General features: G+C 47.3%; 4 non-coding genes across 4 annotated transcripts; 1 reads left to right on the top strand and 3 right to left on the bottom strand.

Annotated features, from left to right (window-relative positions):
• Window positions 1-4232: 4232 nt before the first annotated feature.
• Trnam-cau (transfer RNA methionine (anticodon CAU)) lies at window positions 4233-4305 on the bottom strand. The gene has a single exon. It is a non-coding gene; the product is annotated as a tRNA-Met (tRNA).
• Window positions 4306-10700: 6395 nt separating this feature from the next.
• Window positions 10701-10774, top strand: Trnai-aau (transfer RNA isoleucine (anticodon AAU)). Its single transcript has one exon. It is a non-coding gene; the product is annotated as a tRNA-Ile (tRNA).
• Window positions 10775-11514: 740 nt separating this feature from the next.
• Trnaa-agc (transfer RNA alanine (anticodon AGC)) lies at window positions 11515-11587 on the bottom strand. The gene has a single exon. It is a non-coding gene; the product is annotated as a tRNA-Ala (tRNA).
• Window positions 11588-11772: 185 nt separating this feature from the next.
• On the bottom strand, window positions 11773-11845 carry Trnav-aac (transfer RNA valine (anticodon AAC)). The gene has a single exon. It is a non-coding gene; the product is annotated as a tRNA-Val (tRNA).
• Between the last annotated feature and the right edge of the window lie 3843 nt (window positions 11846-15688).

The following is a 15688-nucleotide window of genomic DNA, read 5'->3' as shown; positions in this document are numbered from 1 at the left end:
CGGAGAGGCAGAAAAAAAAAAGATAAAAAAACAAACTTGATCCGGAGCCAAGGCCCCAGGCGTCCCCAAGGCCAAGGACGGATCCCGGGCACAAGCCGCTCCTTGGCTCGTCAGCCACAGAAGCGGGGGGCCCCTGCCGCGTGAGGAAAGGATTCCCCGGGAATCCGGACAGCGTCTGCCGCTTCGTCAAGTCGGATGAACGTGTCGGCCCCACGTGGCCCCCAGGACGCACCCAACGGCGGTGGTCCCAACGCGAGAAATATCTCAGGCTGCAGACGTGGGAGAGGGCTAGAAATCTGAGGCCTGCGATAGGGGCCGACCGTAGCCAATGAAGACCGTGGCCGGGGGTTCCCCCGGTCTCAAGAATACTTGTGAGGTACCGGTTGTTCTCACAGATTCAGGAAACCGTTTACACTGGCCGAAAAATGGGAGGGACTCACCAATCGGAGAAAGCGGTGTTGCATGGAATTTCTGCGGTCAGGCAAAATGGAGAGCGGTCTGTCGCGTACGGAGCAGAGTGTTGCAGTCCCCGGTTACGGGTTTCCAGGCGCAGGGCGCCCGGAAGCGCCCGCTTGGTTTCGGCACCAAAATGTTAGTTTTTCGGCTGCGTTGTGTTCTTACCCTGCAAGGAAATGCCACGAAACACGACAGAATCCGCTAACAAGAGTTTTATTAAAGGTAAAGGGACAGAGAGTGAACAGGCCTGCGGGAAGCACGTGTGTGGAGAAGAAGGAGGAAGAAGAAGAAGAAGAAACCGGGAACATGGCGCCGGATTTTAAAGGCTGGGCGTGGACAGATCAGCGTCACTACTACACGCAAGCGCGTAGATCACATGGCCACGTTGCGCGCCTACGTAGCCAATGGAACGTCACGGATCTTGGTCACGCAAGATGCCCTGACCCGGAAATGGCTATCCTGACCTGGAACTGGCTAGGTGGAAGTGTCTGTTGGGCATATGCGAACACGCCCGACCGTGGGGGCGTGTTGTAAACCTTTCAGGGGGGCCCAAAACAGCTTGACAACACAGCTGCCATGACAGGCTTACTGGCAGGCAACATGGATCCTGGAAAAGCCATTAGCTAATACCACCTAGGGATTCACCCAGGGATGGGCCAGCATCTAAGGGGAAGAACCTGATATTCCAAACATTCCAATCATCAGATAAGATCGCCAGATGTCCCTGAGCCTAGCATACATCTATTTCCTTTTTACAGATACCTTCAGACAAATGTCAGCCAATCAGGGTCCTGAACCCTGGATATCCCTTCACCCCAGCCGAAGCTATGATTAAAACCGCTACACCACCTGGGCTTGGGGCTCTCTGCTCTCACTGCTGCATCAGACCGACAGAGGAACCAAGCTCGAGCTTGAAATAAAGGCTCATTGCTTTTATATGAGGGGATTCAGTTTCTATGGTGATCTTTTGGGGGTCCATGTGATTTGAGCATAATATATGAACCGCCTTTCCCTTATGGGAAATTTAGTATGGGCTTTGGTAAAGGATGAAAATATGTGCAATGGTAGCCTCTCTAAAAAAAAATTCTTTGGAAAAAAATTCCCCACCATGGAACCAGGAATCCCATTGTGTCCTCCTAATTTTACCAAGAATAGGAAAACTAGAGATTTACTAGACACACCTGGTCCCAAGGATGAACTGCCTACAATTCAGATCCAGAGCCTGAGGCATTTAAGGCAAGAGTTCAGTTAATAAGTATAGGGAAATCAGAATGGTACAGTATAATGGGGAAAGAGTAAGGTATTAATCATTCCCTTTTGGGAGTGTTATCAGGAAACAGGTCCACATAGCAAGACTAAGAAACTGTAATACAATGTTTGCTCCCCAGAAGTCCTTTTCCCAAGGTCAGGCATTTGGATAAGGGTCTCTGAACTTGGAGACTTGAGGTAAGTCCCTGCTTGATAAAGCAGTCATTCTTATCTATGGCAAGAAGCCCTTGCATTAACATGTGACTGGTGGCTATTGTCAAGTCAAGGACTCAATCCCTGATTTCAAGCTACACCCCAGCTCACATGCTCCTTTTCTCCCATTTAATCCAATGTGCAATAAAAGGTGTAATCTTTTGCCAATTAAAACCTGCTGGCAGCCATCCTGATTCACCCTCAGATCATGTCCATCTCCTCCTTCCCCACCTCCCACCTCCGACTCTAAATGTCCTTTTGGGGACCTGAAAGCCCCACAGAAACAGGTCTTTGGCGGAGTAGCAGTTCTCAAGATAGATGTGACTGCTTTACCTCCTCTACTCCAAAGGCAATGTGTTTTTGTTCATTTGCCTGTTTTTGGTTTTTTGCCAAAACATATATCTTCAAAGTTAGTGGCTTAAATACTTCAATATTAGTGATGATGATGATGATGATGATGATGATGGTTTTGCCATCTCACAGTTCTTTAGATAAAGAGTCTACTCCAAGTCTCTCTCAGTTATAACTGGAGTGTTGTTGGCTGTATGTGTTCCATCAGGAGAATCGTTTTTCTTCTCTTTCCAGCTTCTCGGTTTCATCTCTCCCTTCACTGTAGCCCTCTCCCACCATTTTCAAAGCTAGCACTGAAGGACCAGTTCCTTCTCACATACATCTCTCTTTATCTCCCGCCATTGAATTACTTTGTATAATATCAGGAAGAGGTTCTGCATTTTTATTGAGTTGTGTGATTCTATTGGACTGACCTGGGTAGTCCCAGACTATCTCTCTGTGATGATTAGAATGACAATGTCCCCTCTTAGGCTCAGGTACTTGGAAGACTTGGTTTCCAGTTGGAGGAGCTGTTTGCAGAAGTGCTGCCCCTCTCCTAGAAGTGTCACAGGGGTCAGCTCTGAGACTCCATAGGCTCACTCTACCTCCAGTTCTCTTGCTTGCTGTTGAGGTGTGATTTCTCGGCTTCCTCTTTCACAGCCATGCCTGTGGCTTGCTTGCCAGCCTCCCCCCATGCTGGCCTCTTAACCCTCTGAAACCCTAAGAAAATTAAACTCTCTTTCCGATTCTGTGACCTTAACACAGCCACACAGTCATCTTCCCATGCAAGGTGACTCCTCAATGATTTCAGGAACTCAGACATGAGGATCTTGGGAAGGGACTTTACAGTGTGTTAAACAGGAAATTATATTTTTCCCATTCCCTTCTTCCTAGATTGTGGTCTTGTTAGAATTTGAAAACTGTGCTTCCCAAGAAATTCCAGGAAGGTCAGGAATGGAAACGTTAGACTGCAACCTGAGAAGTGTTAAAGTATGTGTCCAATTTCGGGTCAGGGGACTGCACGGTAATAAAATCTAACATAGGCCTCAAGGCAGGACATCTGGAAGACAGGATTTGCAATTATTTAAAGGGTAGAGATTTAACAGAACACCTGTTTTGTCTACTTTGTAGCAGCTATTATTAAGCGAGACTTTTTTTTTAGGGTAATTAAGTAAGAGAGGACAGGTTGCCTTGCCCCCACTCACCCCCACCCTCACCCCCACGAGACACAGGTGTTTTTATTCTTTATCATTTTTTGGCATCAGCGGTTTTTCCGTAGCAGATTATCCGGATGTCATTGTGGAAGCATGTCTGGTCGTTTTGTGTCCTGTGAGAAATGTGAAGAATTCTGAGGCTACAGTTGAAATTGGTAGATGTGCAATGCGAGGTACACCGCCTCCTTGAAGACCCGCACTCCTCAGGGTCGGACTCTCTCCTGGACTACTCAGGTCCCCTGGGTGTCAGGACCTCCTTAGGACAAAAGAAGCTTTGCAGTTCTCCACCTAGATCCACCTGACGCAGACCAGTGTTCTCACAGCCTGGATTCTCCCTGTTCCAGTCAGGCTTTGCCTGTTTCCTGGTTCATTTCAGTAAGAATACCAATTCAGCTAGCCCAGGCTTGTAGCTATTCACAAAGTTGAAGTCCAGTCGCTCCGTAAGTACCAAACACCAGGAGAAGGAAGTTCGGCATCCTTGAGCGGTCCAGCCACGCCACAGAGCGTTTCTGTCTTGCTTCTCTGAGGCTCCAGGAAGTCTGTGGATCCACTAGAGGACAATTCCATTCACTGAACCTCGAAGTGGCCTCTGTCATCCATGGCTCTGAGTTCCATTAAGACTGGCTGTGAGTTCTATAAAAGTTAGCAGAGAAAGATCTGGGTAGGTAGTTCTCAGGCGTGGGAATCCTAAACACTTCTGTGGTATTCATTTGTCCAAGAAAGACTCCAGGTAAGAATGCGTTGAGGGGAAATCAGGCAGTGAGCAAAAACTGCCTTCTCTGAGGTTCGAACTCAGGACCTTCAGATTATGAGACTGACGCGCTGCCTACTGCGCTAAGAAGGCTTCCAAGTACAGTTGCTTTATTATACCTTACAGGAAACATTCACAGTCTTCAATGTGTCCTTCCCCATCCCTGACATCAGATCTCAAATCCCTGCATTTGTGTTTGTTTTAGGCGGGGAATCTCCAAGAGAGCCAACACAGACTCTCTTGGTCCTGCGCTCTTGAAGAACCTCACAAGCCCTGAAACCACGATGGAGGACTGAACATGGTGCCTGATCTCAGCTACTGCTTGACATCGTACTTTGTTACCTCATTGTTCTCAGTCTTTTCCTCCCCCGTGTCAACCTGCCCTGTTGGAACAGTGCCTATCACTGAATACTTAAGTGTAAACAGCCCTCACTAGTTCTGGGAGACAGGCCTGCAGGCCAGTCATGCAAACTTGCTCATTCATCCAACCGTTTTGTCTCGGATAATCTCAAAATGTCACACAGTGAGATTAGCGTGGGGTCTCTGGTGGGTTTTGTATTTGTTTTGTTTCTTCTTTCCCACCACTATGACCCCCAAACCTATTAAGATCTTACTGACCTTATTTAAGCATCCTGATTTTTCCAGAAGCCTGTTTATCACTATTCTCATCTTACTGATAAAGCTGAGGCTCAGTAGAATTAATCACACACTGGTGATTGACAAAGCCAGACAAGAAACAAATCAGGGCTCAGCTTTTTTTTTTTTTTTCCTTTGAATTTTTCATACAGGTTGTCCTAGTTAGGGTTATCTTTGCTGTGACGAAACACCATGACCTAAGCATCCTTGGAGGAAAGAGTTTATTTGACTTAAGCTTTCACATCACTGTTCATCATCAAAGGACATCAGGACAGGAACTGAAGCAGGGCAGAAAGCTGGAGCAGGAGCTGATGCAGAGGCCGTGGAGGAGTGCTGCTTACTGGCTTGCTCTCCATGGCTTGCTTAGCTTGCTATCTTATAGAACCCAGGACCACCAGCCCAGAGGTGAACCCACACACAATAGGCAGGCCCCCACACACACACGCCCCTCCTCCGATGCCCATCAATCACTAATTAAGAAAATGTACTCCAGGCTTGCCTGCAGCTGCATCTTATGGAGACATTTTCTGAACTGAGGTTCCTTCCTCTCCATCGACTCTAGCTTGTGTCAAGCTGACAGAAACCAGTCAGCATAGGAGTATACAATGTATCTTCATCATATTGCCCTTACACTCTTTTCTTTCCTACTTTCCACCCCCTGCAACACACCTCACTCCCAATTTCATGAGTTCATGAATGTGACACTTTATAGTTGCCATTTTCCAGAAGAAAAACTTTTCTTCACATCTCAACATAGATCTGAAAGACACCCCCACACCCCCCAACACACGGCAGCACCACATTGTCTGATCTAGAGGTATTTATCTTACCAAGTTGCCTCCCTCTCGCCATTCCCTGGCCTTCTATTTATTTACTGGGCCTCATTGCCTGGTCTTCCTCACAGTTTTCTAAAGAGTCAAGTGCCAAGGCAGTAGAGGAAGGCAGAGCTCAGTGGCTTCCACAGCTGTTTCTCACCCCAGCAGGATTCTGGTTCAATACTGAAACAGTCCTTTTCTCTGAGCACAGCTGGCATGGGGCTAGGGGATTTGTTTAAGATTTGTGGAACAGCAAGGCCAGTCTGGTCTACAAAGCCAGCTGCGGGACAGCCAGGACTCCAGGGAAACCCAATTTCAAACAAAACAAACAAACAAACAAAGATTTGTGGAATGAAGAAATGCTAGTCAGGTTATATAGAAACCTTGAAGAGGAATGCATTTTCAGATTTAAAAAAAAAAGTGGACAGAGACAGGGTCTGAAAAACCATTGCCTGAGAAAGAAATGTCACTAGGTAATAGTGGGAGGGCATTGTCCTCAGAGTGACTGATGGGAACACACAGTTTCAAGTGCCTTCCATGGAACTGTAAGTGCCTGTGGAGCAGGGGCTCAGGACCCTTGTTTTTGAGTCAGTTTACTAAGAGGGGCAAAGAATTATTATATGGACTCATGGAATTAATAGGATGTATCTTCTATTATGAGTCACATCCCACAGTAGAGAAGAGTCAAGTCAATTGCACCAGATAGGATAGGGAAAGACCAGGTGCTGTGGGCAAGGCCATAAGGGATCTGCAGGAGCTCAGAAGCAAGCCAGACCTTATGAAGACCCAAGACACTCTGCAGCACTCTGGCTGTGATATGATAAGTGGCCTAAGTCACATGGCTTGTGATTAATTCACAATCTCTTGCAGTTTCTTTGAACTGGGAATGATGTTATAATTGTAAAACTACATTGTGGAGGTGGTTGAGAGCACACACTTCTCTAACTGAGGAACAGAGTGTGGTTCCCAGCAGCCAGTCAGAGCATCCAATATCCTCTTCTAACCCCTTTATTCATTTGCACACCCATGTACACAGATACACATAACATCTATAAAACTTTAATAAACAAAATACTATATACACACATTAAATTATATTGTTTATATACATATATCATATATATATATATATATCTGATGAGCAAACAAAAGTTCTATGAATACTATCCAAAAGATGATGAGAATAGTCTAAATGACATTTATATACATTTAGAATTCCTTAGGGATTCAGTAAAAAAATTAGTATTTTTGTGGGAAAGCCAGACTTCAGACTATGAGTACAAATTGGGATTTGGTTTGGGAATTGAGTCAAGAGGTCCCATCAATCCTGTATGTGACAACTTTTTGTTTTGTTCACATGCACAAGCTGTGCTCAGAGGGCACAGGAAGAGTCATCTTCTATCAGACTGCCTGCGGGTGGACCAGGCATTCAGAGGGAAGACAAGGTAAGAAGCGGACCTGGTGGAGGGAGGGAGGGACCCAGCCTAGGAGCTCCGCTCAGCAGCACACTCTCACTTAGGGAGGTGCAGGCCAATCTTGAAACCCAAGTTTGACTCCGGAAGTAAAAGAGTTTTTAAAGCCCAGATGTGGTGGCTGTGCTTGTAGTCCTGACTCTAGAGCGGCAGAGACAGGGTGGGGCTTGGGGCTCCCTGGACAACTATTCTAGCTTATTCAGCAATTACAGGCCAAAGAGATACTGTCCCCAAACAAAAATGAAAGCACCAAGTGGGTGACTTAGAAGGGACATGTGGTTCCCTGCTCTCTACACACCAACAGAGATGTACACACATGTATATATAAATAACTTATATGAAAGATTATATTTTATTATATATATCATATAACAATACATCATATAACATATATATCACTTTCATTTGCTTTTTATTTATTTACTTTTTAAATTTTTTTGTTTTTTGTGACAGGGTTTCTTTGTGTAGCCCTGGCCATCTGGAACTAGCTCTGTAGACCAGGCTGTCTGGAACTCAGAGATCCACCTGCCTCTGCCTCCTGACTGGTGGGATTAAAGGCATGCAGCACCACCCATATCCTTTCAAACCATCAAACACACCCCAGGGCACTGATCTAAAGAAAGGGAATCCCCATCAATGTCTTTACCAGAAAATAGGGCCATGGAAGCCTAGAGTTGTAACAGGGCCTCAGACCTTAGTATTCCCCCAGACCTTAGCACAACTGACTCCATGATAGAAGTACTATTCAGGCTGTAAAACTCAGCAAGTAGGCAGCACCACTTGCCAAAATGAAAACAGGGACTTAATCTATCCAAGTGCACAGTTCTGGGACAGTCTCTAAATGTAGTAACTTTGCTTTTTGGTATTTGGAGATCTGCTTCTGCTAACTGTTCTTGTTCACAGAAGTATGTCCACCCAGGACACGGTTTTGGTGCTTCAAAGCCTATCCTGAGAAAGACTCAGTGCTACAGTGGGATGGGAGAGGCCAGTGTAGTCACCAGCCGGCTAATAAAGATTTTCCATTGTCTTAAGCTCCTTTGTGAGTGGTCTTCTGTGGTGAGTACCCCACAACAGGGGCTAGGGAGGAAAGGTCATAACCTGGGCATGGCTGGCATTCACCCCTTACCGCTCATTCTGGACCAGTGACTGACTGTCCTTTAGCTAATCACCCCGCAGACTTGGACTTTTCCAACACACATTTATTGACTCTTTTGTGGTGCTGGAGATGAAATCCAGAGACTAACATATGCCAGGTCAGCTGCCCTGCATGGTCCCTCCATCTTTAATCAGGCATGTGAGACTTCTGTGTCTGGGGGATTGATGTCTTTTTCTACTCCTCTTTTCAATTTGAAATCACCCGATGGAGCATGTTTGTTTTCATTCAGAAATAACTGGAGGGAAGAACCCAGTTGCCTTAATTTCTTCCACATTGCTCAATATCGTAATGCTTCTTACAAACAGGGCAGAGGCACTGAGTGGTTTGTGGCTTTTCCCACACCAGGGAATATCCTAAAACAATTCTCTGTCTGGGGTCTGGAGCCCTGAAGTCTGAACCTGAGATTTCCACAGTCTCCCCGATGGAGATTCCCAGATAGGAACAGGGAGTTCCGTTTTAGGGTTCGATTCAACAGACATTTTAGCAGTACTGAGACAGCTCAACGGGAATTGAGTGGGAGTTTTGGAATGTTAATTTCCTATGGAGGTAGTCAGACAGAACTGATCTATGTTGTCTAACACATACCAATGTGATCAGAGTATCTATGTACTTGTAACTTCCCACGCACGGCGATCAGAGTCAACATTTTGAGGACCTCTGCCCCCATCTCCCCAAGAAATTAACTATCCCACTAAAATGTCCTAATCGAGCTCGCTGTACCCAAGAGCCCCGACTGCACAGAACCTCAGTAGTTTTGTTAGGGAGTAGATGAGAATCCGAGACCCAATTCAGGGGCTTTCGAGATGACCCTTTCCTGGGATAACCAGGGAAAGTTGGTTAGGTCCGTGTCAGCTGCGCAGGCACAGGCCTTCTCCCCTTGGAGAGTTACTGGATGGATGTCGAGGACAGGGCAGTGAAATGAAGACCCCGCAGAGCTCTTGGACTGGTCTTCAGGGACCTGACAGCCCGGTGGTAAGAGAGGTTTGTGGCTTGTGACATTCTAGGAGCTGTGCGTCACTTGTCGCCCGCTCGCGCGGTTTCGAATCCTCCTTTGTTCGTGTCTCCTAAGGTTGTCGCCGCGGCAGGGCCACCAGTCAGGGAACTGGAGCTCTGAGGGTCGTCGGTTCCTCGTGAACAGGATCAACAGTGTCTTCTGGGAAGGTGGAGGCCGATGCCCTGCGTGACCTCCTCGGTTACAGACTCTGAGGATGCGGGCGATTCGGAGTCACAGATAGTCCCTGTCACCAAAGCTCCTGGTTGCGGCGACGAGGGGTTGTCTCACACCCCAGGATGAGGAGACTTCGAGCCGGCATCGCAGCCTCCGGGTCAGAGGAATCCCGGGCATCAGGTCCTGCAGCGGTCAGCGCCCGGTCCACCCAGCCGCGTGGGTGTCGCCCGGGGCTTGGTCCGTTTGTCGCTGGGGTTCCTCAGTAGCTCAGACCAAAAGCGCCCAAGATCAGTGTTTTCTGTGCGACCTGGAAATACTCATTTCAGAATCTCAGGTTCTCCACTCCCCGAGACTTCATTAAAAGGGGACGGAATGAACACGGGAGCCCATCCCCGAATTCAGACCCCAGGACACCACAGCCTGCTCCCGCCTCCTCGGGTTCCCGGGAGACGGCTATGAACCGCCCGGAATGGCAGGCGTCCCCCGGACTCTGGAACAGCTGCTGGTCCAGCGACGACGGTAAATCCGGGGTCAAGCCGAGCAGAGCTGGGCGTCGGGGCCGCTTAGGACACGCGCGGCTGTGCCGAGAGGGCTCCGCCGCCTGTGCCCGGCGGGGACGCGCTGCTCCTGGACTCACTCCTCACGGGACTCCGCGGACCGCGACAGTGGCCGGAGGGACGAAGCCCCGCGGGCCGCGAACGGCGCACATCTCCCGGGCACCCTCACCGGCCTCTGGAGTCCCCGCGTCGACAGGACCCGAGCGATGCCCTAGCGGCCCAAGAGACGCGCGACCTGGCCGAGGCCCGCCACCCACCGCGTTATCCAAATGGTTTTGGTGAATTTTAGGAGAAATCGGTAAAACTGGGGAGGCTGTGTATCAGATCGTCACTTGGAGGCAACAGGGAGATCTGCGCAGGATGCGACCTCCGTGAGGGCTGGAGGGCGCCTTGCGGTGGTGCGGCCACCGAGCTCGAGGACTGGGCTGTCCAGGGCCAGTATCTGTGCGTCAGGACTCACTGCAAGGCGACATTGCTTGCTCTCGTAGAGAATTTTGTTTCTGCTCAGAGAAACTTTCTACTTGGAACAATGCGAGTTTCGTACGTTTTTTTCAGCTTCAAGGAAAGTTTACAATTTCAAGAAAAAAAAAATCACATCCAAACCCAAAAGAAAACCGAAAAACTTTGCCATTTTTAAATTACATTCTTTCCTAACTGTGTAGATCGAGTAGGGTCCATTGTATTGGCCGGTTAGCTCAGTTGGTTAGAGCGTGGTGCTAATAACGCCAAGGTCGCGGGTTCGATCCCCGTACGGGCCACAGTGTTCTTTTATTCAATAAATTAGTCAATACTAATGTACTATAGAAAAAAACAAACAAACAAAACCTACTCTGTGTAGCATTTAAGTCATAACACTTTGAAAGGACTCTATCTTTATTGCCCCACGGAGAAGACCTGAGCCTTTGTCCTCGTCACATTCCCTACAGCGTCCTTCTCTCCATCCGCACTGACTCTTCACCTGACCTCCTGGGAGGATCAGAAGGGTGGGTAACTCCTGTGTGGTTCCTGCCTTGTGCCAATCTAGAGACACTGAACTGAGGAATGTCGGGTTCAGAACCCCAAGCCATTCACCAACGTCCAACAGCTGAGTGAGGCCAAAGCATGTTCTGGCAGAGATCTTTGCTGACAGTTCTCTGAGGCGGAGCTTTGTCCTTCCCAACAGTCCCAGGGAGCCCTGCAGAGGTCTGCGTTGTGGGTTTTACTAAGAACCTTCCAGTGAACTCCCCCATTGCAATATAAAGACAAGGATCATATGAGTGTAAAGCAATAAATCAGATGTCCTCAGAACTTTATTTAGTTCTCTAATCAAGTCGCAATAGGGCTTTACACGCTAAGGCAAGCACCACGACACTAAGCCTCTTCCCAGACCTCCATTGAAAGGTCTATAGAGTGAATTTTTCACCCCAGAGGTTCGTCACACAAGTGTGTGGGAAGCATGAGTCCTTCATTATCTGAGCATCGCTGTGGTATGAGTGCCTGTGAGCGGTAACATAAAAAGTGGAGGATGTGGGCATCGATCCCACTACCTCTCGCATGCTAAGCGAGCGCTCTACCATTTGAGCTAATCCCCCGACGTCAGCCTACTTTTCTTGTATTTTCTTGTGTGTCCTCAGAAAATTATCTATTGTCTTTGCTCCAGGAAAGTATGACAATGAAGGTCCGAATGTTAGCACAGCTGAGATTCTTAGGTCCTAAGGGCTGAAAAGTGTAGGGAGTGAGCTGAGAGTCTGAAAAGAGAAGTGAGAAAAACTAATATTGTTTCCGCCCGGTTTCGAGCCGGGGACCTCTCGCGTGTTAGGCGAGCGTGATGACCACTACACTACGGAAACTCCCTACACTCCCGTGATTTCCTACTTTCCAGACATACATTGAAAACTTGCTGAGTAAATGGATTCATGATGGCACTCGTTGTATGTACTTCTGTCATGGACTAGCTAAATCAAGGTAATTAAGGTGGCTGACCTCCTCATCCCCAGCCCTTGGTGACCCCACCCTACCCTGCTGCTGTCAGATGAACACTCAGATTCCACACTGTAAATGAAGTCCTGTGGAATTCGTCCCTCGGTGGCTGGTTCACCTCACTTAGCACCATGTCCTCTTTGGTTTGAGTGACAGAGCCTCTTTTTAATAATAATCCTTCTGGGAATTATCCTTCTGTGGATGTGAAGGAGTGAGCATCTCAGAAGACAGTGATTAGTTCCTGTGAACAGCAAACCTCTCCGAACTCCTTGATCCCACTCCCGTGGCCATGTTCCCACTAGAGGATGGCTCTGCGGCTCTATTTTCAATTTCTAAAGGAATTGTCATGCTAAGGACCTGGCTTTGAATCTCAGCACCCACATGGCCTCTCCTCAGCATTTCCAACTCCAGTATGAGGGCATCTGTCGCCCTCTTTCGGCCCCATGCGGCACCGCATGCAAATGCCCATACAGGTAAATACTCTCCTCTTTCCTGTGGATCCTCTCAGCCTTCCCTTCCTTTGTGTCAGCAAATGTGGCGCAGAAACCCTTTAGTCAGGGACTCCCAGTGGCCACACTGGGCTGAAATACACGAACCCTTCCTCCCTATTCTACCCTGGGGACTTCCCCTCTTGTTGAGCATCCCGGGTCCCCTTAGCTCTTTTCCACTGACCCCCTCCCCACCGCAGCCTTTCCTCATAGCCCAGCTCCACTCTTCTGTCAGTTAGGGATCAGAAATGCTTTCTACCTTGGACCCCCAGGGACCACACTGAGCCAGGACACAGGTAGGCAGTTTTCACTGTCCTTCCTGCCCTCCACTCTGATCTCTCCAGACCTACTCTCAGTCCTGTAGCAGCCTGTCTGCAGGGACCCTCCTCCCACCCTTCCTCCACTCTGTGGGAACCTTGTTGCCACCCCTGGTCCCCCAGCTCTTTCCCATTGCCCCTCTGGTTCTTTTCTCCCAGCTGTCTCCATTCCTTTATGTCACCTGTCAACCTACAGAAGCCCTCTCTACCAGAACCCCACAGCCACCACACTTGCCTAGGATCCAGAGTGGGCAACAGCCACCAAAGAACAGAATACCCACCCATCCAGGACACGATCAGATATCGACCCCAAGAAACCCCTCAAATAGCATAGCTCCAGTGCCTACTGGACAGGCGAGGCAGCAGCCTCCATGAGAAGCCAGTAGTCCCACTGCAGTCGACCTGTAGAAATGCAATGACGCTCCAGCACACGACAGGACTTCCAAATAGCAGTTATGAGTACGTTCAAGGACCTTTAAAAGGATGTCAACAAATAAATGCCTTACTGAAAAATCATGAAAACACAAACAGTTGGATGAAACCTTGAAAACCTTTCCAGACCTGAACATAGAGAATCACTGAAGAAAACCCAAACTGAACCCAAACTGGAGATAAAAACCTTAGGGTGTCAAACAAAAACCTCAACCTAAGCCTCATTAGAAGATGATGAGACACTGAAGAAAGAATGTGAGGACAAGATAGGGTAAATAAATAGCTCAGTCTAAGAAAATGTTAAATCTGAAAACAATGAAAAGTACAAAAATAAAACCATGTCTGCCCTAATTGTCATCCTAGAACCTACATCCAGTGACTGATGGAAGCAGATGCAGAGACCCACAGCCAAGCACTTGGCCGAGCTCCTGGAATTCAGTTGAAGGAGGGATTATGGAAGCAAGGGGGGTCCAGATCATGATGGGGAAAACCACAGACACAGCTGACCCAAGCTAGTAGGAACTCGTGGACTCTGGACTGACAGCTGTGGAGCCTGCATGGGACCGCACTAGGCCGACAGTGATGTGGTTTGATATGTTTGTGGATCCCCCAGCAATAGGACCAGGATTTATCCTGGGTACATCAACTGGCTTTTTAGAGCCCATTCCCTATGGTGTAATGCCTTACTCAACCGTGATGCAAGGTGGAGGGGCTTGGTCTTGCCCTACCTTGGTATGCCAGCCTGTGTTGACTACCCAAGGGAGGCCTTACCCCCTATGATGAGAGGATGATGGTGGATGGGAGGGGTGAGGGGGCAAGTAGGAGAAGGGGAAGGAGGGTGCACTGAGGTTGGAATGTAAAATGAAAAAATTACAAATAAATAAATCCAACCATAAAACATGCAGAAAAAAGTTTTGTTTGTTTGTTTGTTTTTTGAGACAGGGTTTCTCTGTGTAGCTCTGGCTGTTTGAACTCCATTTTTAGACCAGACTGGCCTCCAACTCACAGAGATCTATGCAGTGGAAAGTTTTTCTGTATCCCGCCTGGTCTTGTAGCTGCTCAGACCCAAGTAAACACACAGAGGCTGATATTATTTATAACTGCTTGCCCGTTAGCTCAGGCTTAATACTAACTAGCTCTTACATCTAAATTAACCCATAATTCTTATTTATGTTTAGCCATGTACCTTTGCTCAGTTCTGCCTTCACATCTTGCTTCCTCTGTGTCTGGCTGTTGACTCCTGACTCAATCTTCTTCTTCACAAAATTCTACTTGTCTGCTTATCCTGCCCTTACTTCCTGCCTGGCTACTGGCCAATCAATATTTTATTTATCAACCAATCAGAGCAACACATTCACAAGCTACAGAATGACATCACATAGCAGACTTGCCTTGCTTTGCCCCCCAACCCCACCACTGAGATTAAAGGCATGAGCCACCACCACCGGGGCAAAAATATTTTTAGCTCAATCATAGAAGAAAATTTACCCAATCTAAAGAAAGAGGTGCCTGTCCAAGCCACAAGAAGCACACTGAACAACAAATAGGACCAGAAAAGAAATTCCCCATAAAACATAATAATCAAAACACTAAATATACAGAACAAAAAACAACATTAGAAGTTGCAAGTGAAAATGATCAGTCATAAAGTTGTATCTGTATAAGTCTTATGAGGACATTTTAAAGTCTTATAAAATCTCAGTGTCTTAAAAATTTTTATAAAGACATGCGTATTGGAATAACACCTGACTTCTCAAGGGACACTTTGAAAACCAGTAGGGCCTAGACAGATGTTCCACAACCAGGGAGACAACAGGTGCCAGCCCAGACTACTATACTCAGCAAAACTATCAGTCACAATCAGCAGGGAAAGAAAAAATATTCCACGACAAAACCAAATTTAAGTAATCTCTACCTACCAGAGATGTGTATGTAGGGCAGAGATGTGTGTGAAAGATGACTGAGCGGGTGAGTGAGTGAGAGAATGATGTAGAAGAGAAATGCAAATTATGTGTGAAAGATTGTAGCAGAGCAGAGAGAAGAAATATGTATAGAAGAGAGATATGTGGAGAAGAGATGTAGCTGCTGAGGAGAGAGATGTAGCAATATGGAAAGATGTGTAATTATGTTGAAGACTAATTTATTAAGATGAAGTAAAAGAGAAAGTTTCCATAGAATGCATTTGTTTCCTTTTTTAATACTCCTCAGATAGCTGGGTGGGGATGGCACATGTCTTTAATCCTAGCACTTGGGGGCAGAGGCATGAGGATCTCTGTGAGTTCGAGGCCAATCTGGTCAACAAAGTGAGTTAGGACAGCTAGAACTGTTACACAGAAAAAGCCTGTTTTGAAGAAAAAAGAAAAAAAATACCTCTCAGATAGAAAAAGTCTAGCTCTGGCCACATTTGTGGATTTTTTGCATACCCTGGTAGCAATCTCGGAGCTACATCTCCAAAAGGCTGTCAGTATCCACTACA

Source organism: Peromyscus californicus, unplaced genomic scaffold (assembly GCF_007827085.1).
Source record: "Peromyscus californicus insignis strain IS unplaced genomic scaffold, ASM782708v3 Scaffold_8__1_contigs__length_139910024, whole genome shotgun sequence".
Taxonomy (NCBI): domain Eukaryota; kingdom Metazoa; phylum Chordata; class Mammalia; order Rodentia; family Cricetidae; genus Peromyscus; species Peromyscus californicus.
This window is presented reverse-complemented; position numbering and strand designations above follow the sequence as displayed.